The 13,215-nt window shown below is 37.0% G+C and overlaps 1 long non-coding RNA gene across 1 annotated transcript in view; it reads left to right on the top strand.

The window, feature by feature from the left end:
- The window catches only part of LOC103473544 (uncharacterized), a 57,583-nt gene that overhangs the window by 43,448 nt on the left and 920 nt on the right, over window positions 1-13,215 (top strand). The gene's annotated exons all lie outside the window — the stretch shown is intronic.

Below are 13,215 nucleotides of genomic sequence, written 5' to 3'. Positions count from 1 at the left end.
TTATTTAGACAGTTGYGCTGAGGAACCAAACTTTTCTTTTTTTCTGTTTTTCTGCTTTGAATTAATAAATTAAAATAAAGTCTTTGTGTATGTGTGTGTGTTTTGGTTGTGCAGGAAGATGGGGGGGCAGTGCTCCATATGGCTCCTATGACCCCCTATAGAGCACAGCAGCACTTCATCACCCATCATTTTCTCTGTATGCACTGTGCTTGCAATGTGTATTTGTGACAGCCTATTATGACATTCTTGTTTCTACTATTGATGCATTTGTCATTTGGTAATATTAAGATGTTTTCCTTTAAGTTTGGTTCAGTGCTCAGTTTCTAGAGTAAGTAAACTAATTTAAGTTGGGTTTTTTTTTGTCATATTATTGCCAAAAAAATCTCTTAGGTATTTTTAATGGCTTGGTTTTATAACACTCTGCCGTTGAATTAAAATGATTGTGTTATTTCTTCTATTTAATTAAAATAACAAAGCTACTTCTTACTAGCTAAAGTTAATTTTAAGTATTTGTTACCTTCCTGATTATTGACTTCTTTGTTTGGGGAGTAATTTTTGGCGGTCTCTCCCTTCACAGAGAGTTCTTCTTGTGTTCAATAAAAAAAAAGCATTAAAAATATACTTTTAGGCAGCAGGTTAAGCGGCAACAATGACCTTACCCTGTGTAAAGTACTTAAAATAAAACAGACCATACGGTCATTGACTTCTGTGCAAACACACATATTAAGTGAACATTGGAAGTTTAAGTGTTTGTAAAATAGTATTCATGTAAACCACCATGATGTTTGTCTAAGTGACTGCAGTTCAAGTTCAGAAATGTTCTCTTCCACACAGTCATGTTTCTTCATTCCAAATGCAATGCACCAGTCCCCCTTAACATGCTGGTCCCATTTCACCCTGATTTCTCCATGCACACTTGTTATTTTGACCCAATAGCTGAATGTCGGTCTTGCATTACCATGAAACTTTACTTCAGTAAAATTTGTTGACTTGCCGTGTCCTTGTGGACAACTGCATGTTCCTGTCAGAAACACTGAGCCTTGGTGGTTGTTCGACTTAAATTTGAAGACAGGAAAATTCTTCCTGAAAGCCTTTCCACAGTTTGGTAAAAAAAAAWAAAATAAAATCTACTATTTCTAAGCCTCTAAGCATGAGGGTTCAAATATCCAGAGTTTGTACCCCAACTTAAAGTTGTAAGTTGGATCACTCCACCCTGGATAAAGACCAGATCAAATGCTTTTTTTAACGACTTAAAATTCATGCAGATGAATGTAGGCAAACTTTGGACCAGAACTGCACTGCTGAGATAACAGATCCTTACTAGACAGAGTGTGTGTTTGTCTGTCTGTGTGTGTGCGCTTACATGAGACCCACAGTAGTCAGAAGTGGTTATAGGAACACTGTCTTCTTCATCGCCCAGAGGGCTTTCTACTGCTACTTAGCTGATAACACATAGGACCATCTTTTCACACATTCTCCCTCACCATCTCACTTTACTATCAGCACTCACTTTCTCAGTTTCTCTCTCTTCTCTATGTGTATCTGTCTCACTCTATTCATTTCCCGCGGGCCTCTCTCTGTCTCTCCCTTGCTCCTGTCTGCAGGAATGAATCAGACATAAGAGACCAAACAAGATTTTCAACCCATTGCTTTTGATTAAGTGACTTAACACAGAGGTCTGCGGCCCGGCAATATCGCTAATGGTCCGAAGAAAGAGAGATAGTGTGTTTGGGGGGAAATAGAGAGAGGAAGAGAGGTAGGGCGAGAGAAAGGAGAGAGAGACACAGGCTAAATCTCTCAGAAGTAGTCCCATTATCTTTGTCCAAAGGAGAAAGTGATTATGAACTTAAAAGGAGCTTTGTGCTCATAGCTTTCTCCCTAGCAAGTTTAGTTGGAGAATTACGATTAAGCCGGATTTAAATTTATGCAAAAAGCCTTTTTACACAGAGGAGACGCAAAGGTGGAAACCCCCAGCACTTCAGAGAGATGGCCTACGCATTCAAATAATTTTGACGTTATTCTACAAGTTTCCACATTCTGAATGTTTGTCATCTAATTGATGTGCCAGAGTGTTTCCTTGTAGGTATTTCTAATCAAAAATCACTATGTAACCAGAACAAAAAGAACTTGAATACATGTACATGAGTATATATTTTTATTTTTCCCCCTTCTATTTATTTATGTTGTTTGTAAGAAATCAGTACAGAAATGACAACGGATGGATGAACTTTTTTTTCTTTAATTCCATGTTATGGTTGGTGATTTTGCAAGCAGATAGTTAATTCTCCAAATGTTGCTTTTATGGAAATGCTAACATATGTCACTACTTATCTGATTTCCTGCAGGATATCAAAACAATTTGGAGCATGATCTCTGTGATGAAAGGATATACTTAAAACACTGAAAATACATTTTTGTAATCATTTCTTAGCAGGAGATTTATTGGGGTGAATGGTTCAAAGGAGGAATATGTTTTTCTCTGCGTGTGTCATAAACACAACTAAAACGTGCTTGTTTTCGGAGGGCGGGGGCAACAATTGCCTTTCAAATATTGAATTTATTATTACTGCGAACTTTAGTGTATTGTATCGGTATTTTACATGAAAATCATCAATGTGAAGTGTAGCATCTAATCACTGATTTGTAAAATTATTTAAAAAGAGAACTTAATATAGATAACAGCAACAGGCAGGCTAAAGTGACATTTTGTCAAATTAAATGCTTTTTATTATCCAAAAGTTGTGTTATTGCTCAAATTATTTGCCATGGCATCCAAGCACCTAGAACTCACAAAACTAATTGGATTCAATTGCCTATTTTACATTTTACTGTGCCAATGGCTTCAGAAGTTGGATTAACTCCCTGCGGTTGAAGGGCTATTCAGTGAGGTTTTCCCCAAAATAAATGTAGGCATTGGAAAATCACAAATGTGTGCGGAATTTAACAAGGTCCAGACATTACTCATTGAAGCCAGCATTGGATTTAGGTTTGGAGCTCTGCTGATGTCTGAAGGGACTCCAGTGAGAAACAAAGTGACATATGAAGACCATTACACAGTTTGGCTGCTGTGAATGTCGTTGCTTAAATGAGGCAACATGGTGAAAATGAATTTGGTTTCCTAAATTTCACTGTTATTGCTTTGTGCTCTAGTCACAGTTTCCAAGAAACTAAGTATCCTCCTGGCGAGGTGTGTCTGAGTTTGTGAGCATGTGTGAGCTCAGGTGTTTATGTATACCACCCATCCCCATCCCCTGCTTTGATGTTTGTGTTCTTCTTGGGTTTTGTGTGAGAGTGTGTGTTGTTCTCTGCACATTAGCGGTAATTATAGTCAGTAATAACCCTAACGAGAAGAGAGGGACATGCTGTGTTCAGAGCAGCAATTACAAGTTAATCAGCTACCATGTTGTTGGGAGTAATTAGGCAATGTTGTGAAGAGGATTTAAATTTCAGATATTTACTGCTGCAGTGTCAGAGAGGTTATGGTTGGAGAAATCTCAAAGCTAAGTGCAGGAATTGCAGTTGTTAGTCATGACATAAATAAATTTGCTTTTTTTAATTGTATATTTTATTTTGAACATTTTCTTTTAATTAATTGATAAAGTTGAGCTAAAGGGCTTAAACCAGTAGTCTCTGAAATTGGAAACCTTTCTGTGCAGCCACATTCAGGACTGGTATCTAAGAATACGTTGGAATTTCTTGATTAAAGTAAAAAAGCATTTTTTTTCTACAAGTAGGATATTTGTCAGCAACAGACAGAGCCTCACAAATCAGGGCAAGGGAATCTTAATCTTTCTATCACAGTTTGTTTCACAYCTCCAAAATGCAGCTGTGAATATTTTGAGCATAAAATATCACTTCTCTTAAGCGATGCAACTGTGCTGTATTCTGCTCCGTCAAGTTAGCTAGCTGTTAATGTGCCTTGATAGTGATTGCACGTGTGAGGCCTCTAATTGTTGAAGTAAGCTGCGATTCAGCTCTATGCCAAATGCCATTTARGTTGAAGTGCTAATAGCGAGGGTGTGACACCGATGCACACACCTTAATTGTATTTTGTGTTTAATGAGACCGAGGGGGTRAGATGGAGGAGGAGGGGAAGTGGGAAAGGGAAAAKAAATAAGCATAAAGACGGTCCGAAAGACAGACGAGGATCAGGCAATGACCTGTGTGATGCAGAGAAACTGTTCTGACAGCTCATTGCCCAGTTCTGTCAACCCTGTGCTGTCTGAGCGTGTGTGTGTGTGCGCGCAACTGTCTGTGTTTGAGAACACATACTTAATGTGGAGATGAACATGTTCAGAAAATACATGATTAGTTAATGACACACTTGGAAATAACATTTTTTTACTGCATTTACAGGCCGTTTTTCATTTTAATATGTATAAAAATTTTATATTAAATAGATATAAAGTTTAGAAGCCCATGTTAAAAACGCAGACTTTCTTTGTTCAAAGAAATATCGAGTTTAATTAGACTCATTAGACTCAGGAGGCTTGAAATGAAGTGAAAATATGCTTCAACAAAATGAGTCCAAGGTGATGCAGCCAGGTCAATTTTATTTAATTATTTGTTTTATTTATTTATTTTTTTTCATTTGACAGATTTTTTTTTTTTTTGTAGAACTTCACAGGATAATTACCACATTATGTTTGGGAAGGTATTAAAATGATTTATAATTTAAAAAAAATTTACATCACAAAACCCTGGTATTTATCATAGCATTAATATAGTTGTTTATGTTCAGAAAAATATCTGGAAAAATAAGGTTAGTTTCCTTTTTTTAACACAGAAATAAAACRCACAATGCTGAAGTCCAGACCAAGATAACACATTTTTCAATCTTGCAAAAGCAGTGAAACAACAATATTTCTTAGTTGTCGCCTGATGAATGTTTTTGTGTTCAACTCTATAATGACTAAAATTATGTTTTTGTTTTTTCTGTACATTTTTTACATTCATCCTGTTACTGTATGTTCATTCAAACATAACAGGATGAAAAAAGTGTGTTTGATTTGATGGCAAAGTGTTGAGATGACCTACTAGTTACTGTATATGTGATGGGAGCAGAGACACAGGACCAGATGTTGATAGCTGGGTTGTTTAGGCAGGGAAGAGGAGAGAAGGTTGAAGGCAGGAAAAGGGAGAAATCAATATGACTTTTGATTGCAGGATGATGGAGGACTGAAAAGAGCTATCATTGAATATGAAAACCTTTTGAAATATAAATATTTTTACAATATTTTTAAATGAAGTAACAGTGTGGAGAACTTGATGACAGTTGTTGGCAAGTACTGCTCCCATCTTGGATGCTGTCATGCTCTGTTAAAAACAAGAAAGTGAACCATGATATGGACAGAACTTCCAAATAAATAACSGTGCAACTGAAACTAGATAGGTTTTCATTGATTTACTCTAGCACACTAATCTGATTTTATTTCCTCTACATTAAATTCATAAAAATGTAGCTGCGTTTTTAGTAATTGCAACAACAAACATCATCTTATCTAATGCACATTTATAAGAACTGAATAAAAATCAAATACCTGCAACATGAATACGTGGGGATTATCTTGCAGTCCCTTCATTTTCTTCATTAAAGAACTTATAGGTTGATTATTAGAATGTTTTGACAGCATGGACCCTAATCGTCTACTCATTACTCAGGATTTTTTATTTATTTAGATAGTCGTTGTATGTGCTTTTGTAAAAGAAACAACTGCTACAAAAACATTAAAAAAAGAAAATGAGTAGGAATATTGTCTAATCAAARCTCCTCACAAAATAATCATGCATTTAAAATAATTATATTTATTCCATTATAGTTAGCAATGATTTATAAAGTATCCTATAAATATGCATTTATTAGGCAAAAATGATTGAGGTTGCTTAATGACACTATGATGTTCAGCACCTGTTGGTATTTTTATTAGAGTTAGAAAAAGTGTTAAAATAACAATAAAAATGTCAGAAAGATAAATGGCAAACAAGAACATTGGAATAATTAGCTATAAAGACTAAAGAAATTAATCAAATAACACTTGTACAAAATTCATCAAAACTAATTAAAACACTGGTTCTAAATAATTTAAATCACTGCTTTACCTTTCTCTGTTCCTTAGGCAGGGTGCTCCAAAATAGTTTATCTTTAAAAATATAAATAAATAAAAATAACAATTATGTTTTGCCCTGGGACAACAACTAATAAAAAGATAGCGGTAATTTTGCTCATGCTGTGTAAGAACATTGGAGGACGCTGTTCAAGTCTGGGCCTCCTCTCTGACACTGACGTAAGGCAAACTGCAAAGTCTGATTGTAAACATTATTGAAACGCTGATGGTGCCATTCATGTTGGTAATTAATTACCCTGATTGATTCTGACTGCAGCTTGTTTTTGAGTGGCATTTCATCATGATGTTTTTTACTTAACACACTCACTTTGCTCTAATCAGGCAACAATTAAAACAGCCATTTGCATCAAGGCAGATGTGAAAACAGACAGGTGCAGGGGTTACTGTGGACGTGGAAAAAAAAATCTATGCTAAATTTGTGTGTGTGTTATTTGTGGTTGTATGCTGGTAAAGTGTGCAAGTTGCAAAAAACGCAACAAAGGAACCGACCACAGCGACCTGGATAAGTAATCATTCCCCTTGAAGCTTTTCACATTCTTATGCTACAGCTGTAACTTTGAGTGATCACATCTTCTGTGACCACTCAACTCAAATCAAATATAAAATCTGAAGGTGTGAAATGCATGTTTAGCTTCTCAGAGTCAACACATGATAACACCATCTTTTGGGGAATTTTTCTATCAGCTTCACTGATCTTGAGACTGATTTTTATTCCCATTTCTGTTTGCAAAACTGTCAGATTGGATTGAGAGCATCTCTGATCAGTACTTTTCAAGTCTTTCCCCCGACCTACATAAGGCCTGGACTTTGACTGGACCACTCWAACCCATGAATTGGCTCTTGATCTAAACCACTCCACAATACTTTTCTCTTGTTTCTTCTGATCCGACCACCTTTTTACATGCTGCATCCACAATGACTTTTTTTGGTCCTACCATGACACAAATTTGTCTTGTAAATGGATTTTACCACCTAATCTTTGTAGCTTTTTCATAACCATGGTCCTCTGTATATCTTCTGTGATTAATACTCTTCTTGCTCTGCTTGTCATTTTAGGTGGACAGGAATGTCTTGGTAGGTTTGCAACATACTTTCAGACTTTTTTCATTTACAGATGATGGATTGAACAGCCGGCAATCATTTTACTTCCACTTTACAATTATGAGCTACTATGTGTCGTATCACTTTAAAAGTCTTATTAAATACAGTGAAGTTTGTGGTTGTAACATGACTAAATGTGTAAAAGTTAAAAGGGTACAAATACTTTTCCGAGGTACTGTAAGTTTATACTCTTTGTGCTGCCTTGCTGATTTATGGGAACTGTGACTGTCAGTTCCATGACCCTGCGACGGTACTTCATGTCCGACCCGTGTGTGTGATATCCCCACACACACAGGGGCCCAGCCATCACTCGTCAGAATATGAGTTGCCACGCCAAAGCGGGTGGTGCAGTGGCGGAGTGAGGGGGTCCACAGGCTGTCCTTGGGGCTGATTGGCTGAGAGTTGTCAAACAATCACAATGGTGGTGAGCAGGGGGCCTCTCTCCCCCGTAAAATCAATTTCAATCAACGTGGAGACGCAATATTATCAAATGTCAAGTCCACCGCGGCCCTCAGCCCTATGCTGTGGCAAAAAATTATTCCTGACAGCCACTTGGCGACTTAATTAAGTGCAACAAAAAGGGGACAAGAGGAGAAAAGGAGAGGAGGCGGCGGTGAAAGAGACTGAAGGGGGGGGGGAAGGCTGGGAGAGAGGAGGTGGAGAGAAGCGGGGTTGGAGGGATTACGAGTAAAAATATCTCAATTGGTCAGTTGGTGTTTTTGTCTGGTTGACTGATCATATTGACATGGCCTCAGAATGATAGCCTCACTGGGGAGCGGTCAGGCTGGAAGGAGGGAGCAATGAGATGGAATAAAAAGAAAGAGGAAGTTAAGCTTGGGCCAAATGAGGATAAGAAAAAGAAAAAAGACATAAGGTAGAAGGACCTGAATAAAACCATATATTCACAATTTTTTTTTTCCCAAGTCGAGTCTCAAATGACTGAAATAAACATTCTCTTATCTGAAGCATGCCACCTAATGTGTGGATTACATTGTATTGCTCTAGGTAATGAATTTAAATTATGTTCTATTCTTTGGCCTAATTAGTACAGAAATATTTAATACATCTAAAAAAATAATTGATTTTAAGGGCTCTTACTGGTTTTTAAAACCCTTAATGATTACACTTCATCCTGTGTATTAGGTTTCCTTTCATCTAAAAGGCTCTCTGGACCCCGGAGGCCTTCTGTAGGGGTCTTCTGTTGATACCTRAAATGAGAATTAAAACTCACTGGGAGGCATCCCTTTCTTATAACCCTCATTGGTGGAACAGCTTTTCTGAAGGCCTGAGGGCAGGTTGGATTAAAAATAATAATAAAATAAAATAAGGCATTTCTGTTTAGCTTAGTTACTTCTAAGAATATTTTGTTTCTTTTAGGTTTATTTAATTCTAGAGCATGTTGTTACACATCTTTGTTTTAAACACGCTCTTCAAATGAAATTATGAAGTATTTTGAAAAATTAATAAGGTGTAATATTTACTCAATCAGAAATATAACTGTGCTTACAGAAAAATTGTAGAACTGGTTTGACACCTGTTGATGTCAAATTCCTGAGTGAATCGAGATCTTTTAAGAGGTGCTTGCATTTATTAAGAATTTAGTTTTTATTTACATTAATAACTAATCATCCCTGCGATCAGGGATGATTAGTTAGATGATAGTTAGAAAAGCTGGAAGTGTCTTTGTTCCTTAGCTAGCTGACTTCATACAAAGTTTTTTTATGGATTTGAATTAGTAGTCATCCACTTCAGAGTTCATTTTCAGAGACAACAGTGTTGTCATCAACACGATCAGACTGAATCATTTTTGCCTACAGTCCATCAGCTTAGACTTGGAGCATAAGAACTAGGTACTCAACTTAGACTTTTCCTCCTAATAATTGTGGACATCCATTGAGTCACCATTCACCATCTTTTATAAAAATGGTCTGGAAGAAGAATTTCCTGGTGAGGGAAAGATATTGTGGGGGAAAGGGCAAAACTGTAGATCCCTAGAATGCAGCGGTAGATGGATGGACARAATATGAATCAAGGAATACAGGAAGATGAGAAGGGATAAGTGGTAATTCAACAAGGATCTGCCTTCAAACTAACACACACAAGTGTACACTTTCCCATCCAATGGCTAGCTCTTTTCATACTGAAATAATTCCTTGGGAAATAAATCACATTTCGATTGGCTGGTAATTGCTGAGGATCGATCAACACGTTCTGCTTGACTCACCCTGGGATTTTCCTGCTTTTGTCCACAGCTCGGGCGCGCATACACACACATATGCACACGCACATGCTGTCAATTGGGACCTTGAACCTCAAGGGATAACTGATGCCTGATTGAGTGAATCAGTAAACATGAGCTGCTGATTGTTCCTATGCAGATTAATATGAGGCAGTTAATTGAAATGAGGAAAGTGAAGGTGGACTCGGAGAATGAGAGAACAGAAACAAGTAAATGCGCCAGACTTGTATGCTGGATAAAGTCATAAAAACAAAAAACTAAAGATCAGCCAAAGTATAAATACCACAACTTTTATCGTATCATAACCACTGTTATTTCCCCTGTGAACATTTCACCTTTTTAAAATTGCTAGGAAATTGTGCTCAGCCTGCTGCAAAAAAACGCTTGTCTGATTCATGAATGAGTAATTTTGATCAATTCTGCAATCAGTCAGCGGTTATAGGTCCATCTCCCTCATGTTAAAGTATGATTTATAAATGGCTAGAGGTCATTATGACACAATGGATGTTTTACCATGGTAAATGAGAATGGCCTTTCTACTCATGTCCTCGGTATGACAGCGACAAGCAGGTTGTCAATACAGAAATGACCCTGCTGGAGGGCGGAAAAGCCACATACACACAACTTCTGCACAAAATGCCCACCGTAACATACAGCTGCATGTTTGAACAGATTTAATATAATCTCYTGAAGGATTATACCCAAACAAATGCATGCAACCACATAGAAAATCCCTGTACAACACATTTAGAATGCGCCGTTCGTGAGCGCAACCGCCTGGGTGCTTATTTCAAACATGCACATGCAACTATAATAATACTATATACTCACACACAGGCGATGGATCAGTCGATAAACTCATTGATCACTTTCTGATTTACAGAAGCAGCAGGCACAGTGGCATGGATTTTTAGCTTCCATGAAGCACATGCAGAATTTATTCACCTTTTATAGGCAAATCGATGAGATTCTGTGGCTGTAGAACAAATTTCTCTCTGAGCATAAAAAAAACAGAAGGTTTTTATTCAAGCATATTTTAAATTTCCACTGAGGCTGCAGCAGAGTTATAACAGATACATCAGAGATTTACATAATATATTTTTAATTGAAGAAACATTCAACCTCACTTATATTAGCAAAAGTTATTCTGTAATGTTTTCTATCTGTGCACCATATTTATGTTGATCAGTTTTAAAAAATATGTTGGAGAAATGTATTTTAAGTACAGTACTTTCGATGGTCATTTCATAAATACCAGAAACCCAAGACCCTTAAAGTAAACGTGGAGCTGTAGCTTCAGTCAGAGTGACTCATTAAAAGTGTTCGATGAAGCAGAGTTCAGGACTTTCTAGTTTTTGCACAATAAATAAAAGAATCATCTTTTTCTGAAAGCATATATACTTTATAGAGTTCGGCTCACACATTTAATCAAAGTTTGGTGGGGTAAAGCACACTGGCTATAAAAGATGAAATTTTTATACTTTTTCTATTGTTAATTTGAAATACACACTAATGAAACACAAATTGAAGTGCCTATTTCAGAAAATGTATGATTAATCAATATGGTCTTGTTTAGTAATTTACAACTTTACTGCATTGTGCAGAAAGACTGTCCCATATATTGATTTTATATTTGGTCTGTTTCATTGGAAGTTTAAATGAAACATCAATACAAAGTAGAAAGTAATTGAGAAGTGGAAGGAAAATGTTGCATGATTTTTACAAAAATATCAGAAAAATCTGACGTGCATTGTTGTTCAATCCTCTTCAACCTGGCACACTTATACWCTTATAGCCACATAACCTTAAATATTTTTTTCATCTTAATTTTCTATTCAACTTGATCCTGGAGTGGCCTGGATTGTCTCTTGGTCTTCTGATGCTCTTTGTTCATTGATTCTCCTTCCAACAGAAATGGTATTGGTATTTATACCAAAGTTAGGTGACTTCTCATGGCAGATTGTGGCAATGGAATTTATTTAGGGTCGTTAGATTAAAAGGCTCTGATTAATAATGTATGCCACACTAAACACCAGGTATTAATTTGTTTGTGCACCACATTGCACATGGTGTAATGTGGCAAATGGGGGACTAAAAGTTCAATGGGTATGAATACATTTGGAAGGCCTTGTCTTTCTCTGAAATGGTATGTGTTCTGATCAAGTCCATCGGACCTGATCAACAACATGATTAGATTTTTTGGGAAAAAAACAAAAACAAAAAAACAACATAAGAGGCTCATTTTTGGAGGTTTGTTTCAAATCCACACAAGAACGCGCATACACTCACAGACCTTAGGGTGCTTTGTTTAAATAAGCGTACCTGGGCCCCTGTAGGGGTTCAGCACATCCATCCATCTAGCCCTGCCTTGGGTCATCATACACACACAGAGGCAGAATTTAACTTCTTTTGTTTTCTGTGTTCTTCTCAGACTATCTCACACACACACACACACATCTCTGTTCAAGCCTGCAGCCATCATTTAGTGGTTTGTGTTCAGAAAGTGTTTTGGATGTGTAACACTAGAGATGACATGGAAAGACACAGGAAGACCGAACACTGTCCTGAGGTCAGCGTGTGTGCGTGCGTGTGTGTGTGTGTATGTGTGTGTCTATGGTGCAGGCCAGCTGCATAGACCTGCAGAGTGCAGGTTGTAATCTTACCCCGACAAATTTTCTTTATTAGTTGCAGATCAAACCCTGTTGCTTTGGTTTAAGGAATCCCATCCTTGTGTCCCTGCAGATCACCAGAGCATAATATAGATGGGGTGCTGAAGTGAAGAGAATATTTTTTATTATTTTTCCTGGATTTCTATAATAATAAAAGATTTGGATAATTCTGGGAACATAATACTTAACAGAACCTAAACAGCTAGATCAATTGTAACGAAACCTGCAGAACTTTACTCTCCGATAAACCCCACTGCACCTGCAATCATGCTTTCACTGGTGTTGTCAGCAAAATACATACGGTATCGACATTAGTCTGTTGTATTATTACCATAATTATGTAAAAGGAAAAAAAGTCAGATTTTCTGGATTGAATCAAAAAAGAGAAATAAGACTTTCCARATCTTTTCAAAATTCATATCGGTTTTAAAAATCTGGCTCGAGGTTATGTCATCTGAATAAATGGAGACGACAGCATAGCAAATTAAATATTTTTTTTTCTTTCAGTTACACATTTTTTATGGAAGTTTATGTACACACACACAAGCAAATACATACATAGATACTGCCAAAGCAGTGCTGAGTGACTATTTAAAGTTTACTAATTCACATGATTCATATATGTTTACATATACATCCATAACATACTTGGACATAAATCAACTCATTTTAACCACAACATAAAATAGGTATGTTGTGGTTATAGGGCATTAGCAGTTGTATTTACAATCCTGACCATCACTTAACAGTGCTCACTTTGTTTGTGTGTGAGTGTGTGTGGGTTTTGTGTAGGAAAGCTTTTAGCGTGATGGAAGACTGAGCTATTCCTCTTCTCTAACTGCCAGAGAGACCTCATCTTCTCTCTGATTGTTGTTCTATGGTTTCGGCAAAGAACACACAAACACACACCTCGAGAGTGCATGTCCCTTCTGGTTTGGCCTCTCTCCACACAAAGCTCCACACCCCACCCTCACACTCCTTTTATGTTCTTAAATATTGATAAGTAGCTTTGCAACATTAATATCTTAGATGGCTTACAAGAACACTTAAATAAAATCTCACTTCCCCTCGCTCCTGCCCC

The sequence above is a fragment of the Poecilia reticulata genome, linkage group LG12 (assembly GCF_000633615.1).
Source record: "Poecilia reticulata strain Guanapo linkage group LG12, Guppy_female_1.0+MT, whole genome shotgun sequence".
NCBI classification, from domain to species: Eukaryota; Metazoa; Chordata; class Actinopteri; order Cyprinodontiformes; family Poeciliidae; genus Poecilia; species Poecilia reticulata.
This window is presented reverse-complemented; position numbering and strand designations above follow the sequence as displayed.